The sequence below is a fragment of the Cebus imitator genome, unplaced genomic scaffold, assembly GCF_001604975.1.
Source record: "Cebus imitator isolate Cc_AM_T3 unplaced genomic scaffold, Cebus_imitator-1.0 Scaffold483, whole genome shotgun sequence".
NCBI classification, from domain to species: domain Eukaryota; kingdom Metazoa; phylum Chordata; class Mammalia; order Primates; family Cebidae; genus Cebus; species Cebus imitator.
Window position 1 is genome coordinate 334,479 of NW_016107798.1, and position 10,161 is coordinate 344,639.

Sequence of the window (10,161 nt, forward strand, 5' to 3'; positions counted from 1 at the left end):
ACAGCAGCCGCACAGGGGAAAGCAGCGGCGCCGGCCGGCGCTGGCCGGCACAGCCGCGCTGGCCGAAACAGCTGCGCTGGTGACCGTGGAGCACCTCTGCCCGGGAATTTCCTAGTCTGTGGGCAATAAAAACACGGCGTCCACTCACCCTCTGCGCTTTCACTGGGAGCTGCAATCCTGAGCTGTTCCTAAACGGCCATCTTGGATCCACCATCTTTTCTCTGTTTTTAAATATTATGTCTGAAAATGCATTTAGCAAAAACATTTAATCAATTTACATTGAATATAATTATTGTCATTTGCTATATTCACTTTATTTCACTCATTTTTTTTGTATTCTTGCCTTCTTTTATTTTTATTAATCTTTTTTTTAACCCTATACCACAGTAAGAATTAGGCACACTTTATTAATGATTAGCACTGATTAAACCATGCATATTGTCAAAGTCCAAAGTTAATGCCTATTCCCATTGCCAAAGACAATAATGGAACTTAGAATACTTAAACACTGTTCTCTTCCAGTTTGTCGCTGTGTTTATTTTTGAAATTACTCCTATATTTTTATTCCTCCAAGACATTATTTTTGAAAAACTTTTACTACTGTTAATCTTATAAAAATCTATCAGATTAATCCGAAGTAATTAAATAGAACTCAGATTTTAAAGTATTTTCACATAATTTTTTGTTTCTTTGTTTGTTTTGAGATGAAGTCTCCCTCTGTTCCCCAAGCTGGAGTACATCGGCACACTACCACCTGCGCTTCCTGGATTCAAGCAATTCTCCTGCCTCAGCCTCCTGAGTAGCTAGGACTACAGGCATGTGCCACCATGTCTGGCTAATTTTTGTATTTTAGGTAGAGACAGGGTTTCACTATTGTTGGCCAGGCTGGTCTTGAACTGACCTCAGGGGATCCACCTGCCTTGGCCTCCCAAAGTGCTAGAATTACAGGCGTGAGCCACTGTGCCTGGCCCACATAATATTTTATTTGATTTTTTTCTAATAAATAAAAGGGAATATAAGACTATTAGTAGGTAAGAGCTCATTGGAGTTAGGCTTCTTGCCTTTGAAATTTAGTCCCAACATGTACTACAGTTTGACCATTAATAAATCCCATTATTTAATTTTTTAGTATTTCTGTTTCCTTATTTTATAAATGGGGATAATTATATTTCTGTTATGTAGGGTATGTACATGTTAGAAGTAAAAGCGATAATGCATGGAAATGACATAGTAATACATATTGTTAGTGGGTATTGTATTTTTATATTTATCAACAATACTGTCATCTTGTTTTCTAAATGAGGACCTAGTATGAAATTCATAGACTTTAATTTGTTTTCTAAGGTTCACATAGAAAAAATATAGTACGTGGTGAAGCATGGAGTTAAATTTTTGATTTAGTGACTTTGTTTACAGTCTAGTCTCATTTAACTAATTAACCCAGTCCTATGCCAATCTGGTCTTTAAGGCTATTTTATTGAGGAGGTTATTTTATTAGGTTAATGTATTTTTTAAGGTTATTTTATTCCTTATATATTTATTCCCTATATATTGGTATAAATGGTTCAGGGAAAATAATGAGTAGAGATTGGGAGAGGATATTGTAGGAAAAGAAAACAAGCAAGGTATAGGGTAGTAAGAAGAGGAGGCAGGGCAGCGTATTGAGCAGAGGAGAGAAGACAGTGATTTGCTTAGGAAACAGGAGTGTCGTGGCCAACCTGTTGTCATAGTGGAGTGGAGTTCAGAGAAGACTGCTTTGACAAATCTGACTTGGAGAACTGGAGAGGACTGTAGTGCCACATATTGAAAGTAAGAGGTTACAGAAAATCTATAAAATTCTAAATCCAGCTATTTTTTTTTTTTTTTTTTTTTTTTTTTTTTTTTTTTTTTTTTTTTTTTTTTTTTTTTTTTGCAACTGAAGAAAAAGCAAAACCAGAACTGTGAGATTTTTGTTATTTTATGATTGTAAAACACTGAACTGTGGGTTTGGGAGATTTCTGATTGAAAGAAGCTAATGTGGTAAGTTATTTTAATGTTTTTTTAAGTATCTTGTAAGTCCCCCCGGACACTTGTTTTTGACTTGAAATAAGTGGTTTCTGTCACATGATTTGATATAGCTTAGAGTTTCACAATCTATTTTAGGTTTGTTGACAACTCATGTTTCAGTGTTGTACAGTACAAAATGTACTGTTTATATTGAAAATGTGTCTTAGTCTTGGCCCAAAAGATTTCTGTGATTTCAGAGATCTGGCAGACAAAATTATCTGTGCTTTCTTTTCTGTAACTTTCACATGCAACTTATTCTAAGTTCAGGTTTATTTCCTTTGTTATTCTTTTCTTTTCTGTTGGGGGAAGGACTGGTGGTTGAAGGTTGACTATTTTGAGAAAATTGTACATAATTCAGTGCAAAACTCAGAGGAATTAAGGCTTTTTATTTTTAGTAAGTGAAACCACTAACTTGATCAAGTTTATAAATGTGACATTAAAGTATTTCCATTGTAATTTTTAATCATACTTAAATTATTTATTGTAAAGATATTTATAAGGCATCTAGGCAAAGAAATATGAATAACATTAATAGATAACTTATCTTTTGGGATCAATGTTAATTAATTTGCCTGTTAAAAAACTGTAGTATCTGGTACAAATGTGAAGCTACTTTGGATGGGGGAAAGAACTTGCAAATAACTGATACTTAGTAGAAAGGAAGCTCTGGAAAGACAAGTTATTTGGAAGCTGCTACTTTCTGCTTCACATTTTAATAGAGCTCTTTTATTTAAGTCATGGCTCTGGTGTGATTTAAGTGGACTTTAAGCTAAAGGACTAAATTTATGGTACTTGATGTGTTAAGAGGAATACTGAGTCTACACTAAAGCCTTTTCCCTGTAATGTCATTTATATTATGGATGTCAAATAAAATAAATACCTCATATGATATTGATTGAAAAAATACTTTTGAGAACCTCAGAAACTGGCTAGTTTTGAGTTAATTCTTGATACTGGATATATTTTATTTTTTTATATGAGCCCAGATAGAGAAGAGAGGATATGTTTTGACACTCCAAATATAGATACTCTGTAATGACTATTGCTTTGTTGTCAGGATATTGCTAAATGTTCTATTTCATATTCTAAAGGAGTTCCCAAGATACCTCATTTGGCACCTTATAGTAACCATTAGAACTTTGGAGTGAAGGAAAGATTTTTCTTTGTAGAGCATTCCAGGAAAAACAAAATATGGGCAACAAAGCCATATGCCACTAATAACTGAATAGCTTCCCTTCTCTAAGGATAACTATTTTAGGATAACTATTTCTGAAAGTAGACATAACAACTATTTTAAATCCTTATTTTTGTTGTTGTTTTTGATGTCAAAGATACCAAGAATTGGTTTTGCAGATTTTTATTTCAGAAGACATAAATATATTTTAATTGTTTTAATATCTCTCCTTTGGGGTATATAGCTCTTCAAATTGCTTGTTTGAGGTGAAAATTAAGATTACATGAGAAAGTATATGACAATGTTTGACCCTCAGCAGAAGCTTATTATGTATGTTTACCTATCCTGTAGTGCAAATAAATTCCCTAACTTATGTCTGCAAATTATCCCTTATTTTACCAACATCCCAAATACTTTGTGAAAAATGCTGATTTGTTATTGCAGGAGCAGAGTTCACTGATGTGGCATTGATGAAAATTATATTTCAAAACTAACGTTCATCTGCCAGAAATCCTAAGCCAGTAAGCAAGAAGAATAGTGTGAGGAGAGGAAGGAAAAAATGTGGGAAAAAATTGCAAGTGGAAAATGTTGGTCGTTTCTTTTCATCTCTCCCTATTCCTTTAGTGGAAATGAAAATACGTCTGAGAAGTAGAAAGTATTAGAAGTTGGCAGGGCTGGAATGGGTAACAGAATGGCCAAGTGTTAGTAGAGACAAGGCGAGAAGACAGCGTGAGTTGGGAGGATCTTTAATAGGACCAGTAGTAAAAATACCAATACAAAAATAACATCAACCATATTGAGCTTTTACCATATCCATACACTGGGATAACAGCTTTACTTGCATTATTTGTTTAATCACAGTAACTTTATGAGGTAAATATTACTTTTTCTAGTTCGTAGATACATATAGAGAGTTTATTTTTCAGGGTCACACAGGTGATAAGTGGAAAAGTCAGGATTTAAATGATAGTTTGGCTTAACTCCTAAGGTCATGTTCTTAACCATTACATTTTCCCATTTGGAACCTTGAGTCAAGCATAAAGTTCAAATGGTGCCCCTCTTCTCTAATTCTCAACTCTTCATGTCAGCCCTGTATCACTCACTAGCTAGTCAGTCTTCTATTTAGATTCTGATACTCACATCCAGTTAGTCTCCTGCACTCCTTGCACATTTCCTTCCCTATTTGTTTTTAAAAATCTTCTCAGGTAATAAAACTCCCCTTCCTACTTTGAAAGCACCTCTTTAATTCTCTCCTTCCTACTCTACATACCCCATCATTTACATAGACTGGTGGCTTCACCCAACATCTTGTTTGGTATTTTGTCAGCCTTCAAGGATACAGCTCTCCAGGCCCGATAATTCAGCCGGTGTGCACCAGCCTGTGTGTAGTAGCTGCTCAAGCATAGCATCTGTTCTGTTCGGTGTCTGTGTTAAATCAGTTAAGTATTTTGTGTTCCATTTCTCAAATTGTCATTGCTTTGTTGAAAACTCCCAATTCTCTGCTTCTTTCTTCATATCTAATTTTTTATTGTTTTTGTATATCCATTGTTTTAAAAGTAGTACCTCTAACTCAGTATGTCCCCATATTAGCTCATTAGTTTCTGTAAACCAAATCTGCCTTTAGATTGCACTGTCAGTCATAAAGACATTGCCATTCTAACATTCACCCAAACTTTAAATCACAGAGTCCCCTTTGACTCTTTATTTTCTCTATTCCCTTATATCTGATTAACCGCTATTTTCTGTACAGTCTCCACCAAGCCTGTTGTATCTCCCCTCTATGTTTTAGATAAACATTTCCCCTTTATTCCAGGGATATATGTTCCGAGACCCCCAGCTGTGCCTGAAACCACAGATAGTACCAACCTCTATATAGTTGTCAGATTGGTTCCAGGACCTCCCATGGATACCTACAGTTGCTCAACTGCCTTATATAAAATAGTGTAGTATTTGCATATAATCTATGCACATCTTCCTGTATACTTTAAATCATCTCTAGATTACTAGAGATGTAATATCTACTGCAATATAAATACTATGCAGATAGTTATATTGTATAGGGAATAATGACAGAAAAGTCTATATGTTCAGTACAGATGCAACTATCCTTTAAAAATATGTTCTTCCATGGTTGGTTGAATCTGGTGATGTGGAACCCATGGATATGGAGGGCTGACTGTATGCACCATGTTTTTTTCCTGGCACATCACTCAATTATTAGCTGGTGAGTCAATTCAAATTGTTGGAATGACTAGGGACAACTAGACTTCAAGTGATCTTTCATCCCACTTATACTCACAGCACAATCTATGATCTCAGAGTTTCAAGAGATTGAACTCGCTTGTGCAAACCCCGATCAAACTTTGTTTGCATCTAATTTGCTGATACCCCATTGGACAAAACAAACATTAAGATAATTCCATAGTCAATGTAGAGAGAGACTTCATATAGGAACAGATACTGGGAAGTGCCATTCATTAGATGCCTATAACAATGTATCATACTTCCCTAATTTTCATTCTTACTGCTATAATCCTATTTCAGATTTCCATCACTGCTTTGCTTACTAATGTTTCAGTCTCTTTGTTTTCTAGTCCATCTGATATAATTGAAAGTTTTAATTATACTTCCCTTGTTTAAAACAACCAAAAACCTTCTGAAGAAAGTATATTTTTTTCTTCTCCCTGATTTTGAGTGTCCCCAATATACCTTCCTTAATTTAACTGCCATGGCTCCCTCACATCTGACTTAGATTTCTAAAACACTATATTGACTTCTTGGTAGTCTCTTTGCTCTCTTCTACATGTTTTTCTTACTTAAAAACAATTTTGCTTTATCTCTTTCCATTGATGTCAAACCCATTCTTCAAGTCAATTTTATCTTCCCTTATTCCCCTCTGTCAGAAAGAACTTTTCCTATCAATTAAATCCTGAAGCACTTTACTCATACCCTCTTAAAACTATGTTCATGGCCGGGCGTGGTGGCTCACTCCTGTAATCCCAGCACTTTGGGAGGCTGAGGTGGGCGGATCACGAGGTCAAGAGATCCACACCATTCTGGCCAACGTGGTGAAACCCCGTCTCTACTAAAAAATACACAAATTAGCTGGGCGTGGTGGCACATGCCTGTAGTCCCAGCTGCTTGGGAGGCTGAGGCAGGATAATTGCTTGAACTCGGGAGGCAGAGGTTGCAGTGAGCCAAGATCGCGCCACTGCACTCCAGCCTGGCGCCTGGTGACAGAGCGAGGCTCTGTCTCAAAACAAAACAAAACTATGTTCATATCTTTCACTTTATTATTGCTTGTTTCTGTGTATGGACATATCCCTTCTCTAACTGAATATAACTTCTAGAACTACTCTACCTAATAGAAATACAATGGAAATCATATGTAATTTAACATTTTTTAGTAACTTCATTACAAGAAACAAAAAGACACTAGAGAAATTAATGTTAATGGTAAACTTTATTTGGCCTAATGTATCACAATATGTTATTTCAACATGTAAACATCATAAAAATTTTTTTTTTACATTTTATTTTCACACTATCCAGAGTGTGTTCTACACTTATTACCCATCTCTGTCCAAACAACATACATTTCAACTGATTAGTATCCAATTGTTTCTAATGGCTACCACATCACAACTCTAGAATTCCAGGAGAAACATTAATGTAGTGCAGAGAATGTTGACTTCTAATCAGACCTATTATCAAATTCTGCCTTTGTCACTTGCCATATGAGCCTGGACAATTTACTCAATTTCTTTGGGCCTTAGTACCTTCACGTGTACAACGTTTTTGCTAGTATTAGAGTCTAGTATTGCACAATTTAAAATATAGGGCTCATTGATTTTTAGAAAATCAATAACGACATAACCCACGTTATGCCAATGTTTTGCACAATACCTGGAACCTAGAGTTTTCATGTTACAGCCATTTATTGAGCACATAAGACAATGTCAGTCATTTTACTAGGATTTGGAAATATTGGATATAAAGTCTACCTTAAAGAAGTTTGGTCCAGAATGGTAGACAAGTACATTCTTAATTGTTTATAATATATTTATAATAGAAGTCAAATATAGCTTAATGTCTTATAAGTTAAAAAGCTGTTGTACAGTAGAGGAGCTAACTATGCTTGGAAATATAAGTGTAAGCTTCATAAAGTGGAGCTTCTAGTTTTGCAATGAATAAAGTTCACAGGATTGACTTGGGGAAGGACCAAAGGGCAGCATAGGCTTGAAACTGAAATAGTTAAGATCCACAGCTCTCTTGATACCCTTCACCAAAGCTGGTACTTCCTCGTTTTTCCTCATGTTAAAAAATGATATCACCATCAAATACCTCTATCTTTAATATGTTTTCCTCATCATTCAGCTCTAATCTATTCATAAATCTACTGCCTGTTTGCTTCTGAAATATATCTTGTCTATGCCCTAGTCCAAGCCACTCACCTCTTTCCTGGACCACTATAAAAGTCTTATTTTATTATTATTATTATACTTTAAGTTCTGGGGTACATGTGCAGATCATGCAGGTTTGTTACATAGGTATACACAGGCCATGGTGGTGGTTTGCTGCATTCATTGCCCCATCATTTACATTAGGTATTTCTCCTAATACTATCATTGGAAAACTAGAAGTTCCTCATATTTTACATGCAATGTCACACCTCCATGACTTTCCTAAGTGATTTCCTTCCCCTTCCACATCCCACTTAATGTGGAAGCAACTACTTTTCCTTCCACATTAAGTTGAAACCACTTTATGAAGCTTACCCTTGTATTTCCAAGCATAGTTAGCTCCACCCAGCTGCTGTGTGAACTTCCAGGCAGCTTTGTTTACATAGGCAATGTTGAAACTGCCTACAAGAGCCTCCTCAATGGTGGACGCCCCTCTCCTCACCAAGCTCCAATGTCCCAAGTCCAGCTAAGGCCGCTGTGCTGGCTGTGAGAGTTCCAAGCCAGCCAATGGATTTTAGCTTGGCATTGTAGGCACCAGAGGGAGTTTCCTGGTCTGTGGGTTGTGTAGACAGTGGGGAAAGCACAGTGTCTGAGCTGGAATGCTTGGCTGGGAGAATGAGTTCTCCAGTCCCCTGCACCTCAGAGGTAAGGCAGTGCCCCACCCTGCTTTGGCTTGCCCACCTTGGGCTATTCCCACTGTAAGCACTCCCAGTGGGATGAACCTGGTACCTCAGTTGGAAATGCAGCAATCACTCACCTTCTGGCTTGCTCTCACTGGGATCTGCAGACTGCAGCTGTTCCTATTCAGTCATCTTGGGGGAAGTCCTAAAAATGTCTTCTAACATCTACCTCTTTCCACTCTTATCCTGCTATAATCTGGTTTCTTCACAGAGGCAAGGGTGATTTTTTTTATGTCTATTAGCCTTTCAGTTCCCCTTCTTACAGCCTTAACAGCTCTCTCTTTGTTCATGTTCTACAAAGGTCTACATGATCTGGCCTACCTCTCTGACCTTGTCTCATTTTATCCCACACTTTGACACATGTGCTCTAGCCACACTGACTTTTTTTTTTTTTTAACATGTCTTATGTATTAACCTTTTCTTTTCTTGGGACATTACTCTTGCTCTTTCCTCTATCTCAATTGCCCTTTTTCTGATCTCTAAATGACTGGACACTTCAATCCTTCATATCATATCATAAAGTCACTCTTTTAAGGGATCTCTTCCATTACTATCCAGTCTACAATACCTGACAGTAACGTCATTCTCTATTTTATTATTTCATACTAATTTTTATTACTATCTGAAATTATTTTTATCATCACTGTTAGTACTGTTTGCTATTATTGTTATTTACTAGTATATTTTCTTTTCTTTCCACAAGAATGTAAGATCTCTGAGAACAGGAACTTGTCTTTTTCATTGTCTCCTCAAAATCACCTACAGTGCTTGGTAACAAGCAGACACACACATAACACTTGTTGAATGAATGGATGAAGTTTTTCCCACCTATGCTATTACTACTCCTTTTATAGCATTTCACTAACATTACATTAAGAAGGAAAGGTATGCAAATTTATTTATGTAGTGTCTTATCAGGTACAAGAAATATTTTCCTACAGGGAGAAAACCACCACCACCACAAATCCTAATACTGTATGCACTATATTAAGCACATGGCTTATGGAGGGGAAGACAGTTTCTCCAATTCATTGGCTTTTGGATATTAAATATTTTTTTAAATCTTAATGCAGAAATGTAAATAACCAATATTTGAATTAAGGATGGGAAACAGAGCTGATTTTTAAAGTGGAAATATTACATAATATTTCTGTTTGAAATGGAAACATGACAAATGTTTGAAAATAGACAGTTAAAGCAATATTTTGAGAATTCAGTTGGCTACAATTCTATTAGTGAAGGATATCAAAAACGAAATACTGTCCTTATTTATGTGTTATTTAATTAGGATATATATATAAGGACTATATATATTTACTGTATTATATATATGGACTGTATATATACACTGTAGTATATATATATATGTATTAGTTTGTTCTCATGCTGCTATAAAGAAGTGACCAAGACTGGGTAATATACAAAGGAAAAAGATTCAATCAACGCACAGGTCCACATAGCTGGGGACGCCTCAGGAAACTTGGTGGAAGGGAAAGCAAACACATCCTTCTTCACTTGATGGCAGAAAGGAAACATTCTGACCAAAAACTCAAAAAGCCCCTTATACAACCATCAGATCTTGTGGGAACTCACTTGCTATCATGAAAACTGCATCATGGGATAACTGCCCCCGTGATTCAATTTCCGTTACCTTCCACCAGCTCACTTCCATGACACATCGGAATTATGGGAACTATATTCAACATGAGTTTTGGGTGGGGACACAGCCAAACACCCCCTCCACCACACACACACACGAGTCTATATATATATATATATATATATATATATATATATA

General features: G+C 36.1%; 1 protein-coding gene across 4 annotated transcripts in view; it reads left to right on the top strand.

Annotated features, from left to right (window-relative positions):
* The window catches only part of LOC108292224 (pancreatic alpha-amylase), a 30,906-nt gene that overhangs the window by 11,846 nt on the left and 8,899 nt on the right, over positions 1–10,161 (top strand). Inside the window, exon 1 of one of the 4 annotated variants that reach the window (XM_017512968.2) lies at positions 1,540–1,809. The exons of 1 other annotated variant lie outside the window; for it this stretch is intronic. The gene's annotated coding sequence lies outside the window, so the exon portion shown is untranslated. Of the gene's footprint in view, positions 1–1,539; positions 1,810–1,907; positions 2,020–2,148; positions 2,251–10,161 lie in introns of those variants that run through there. 2 more of the 4 variants (XM_017512966.2, XM_017512967.2) reach the window with 2 other exon arrangements.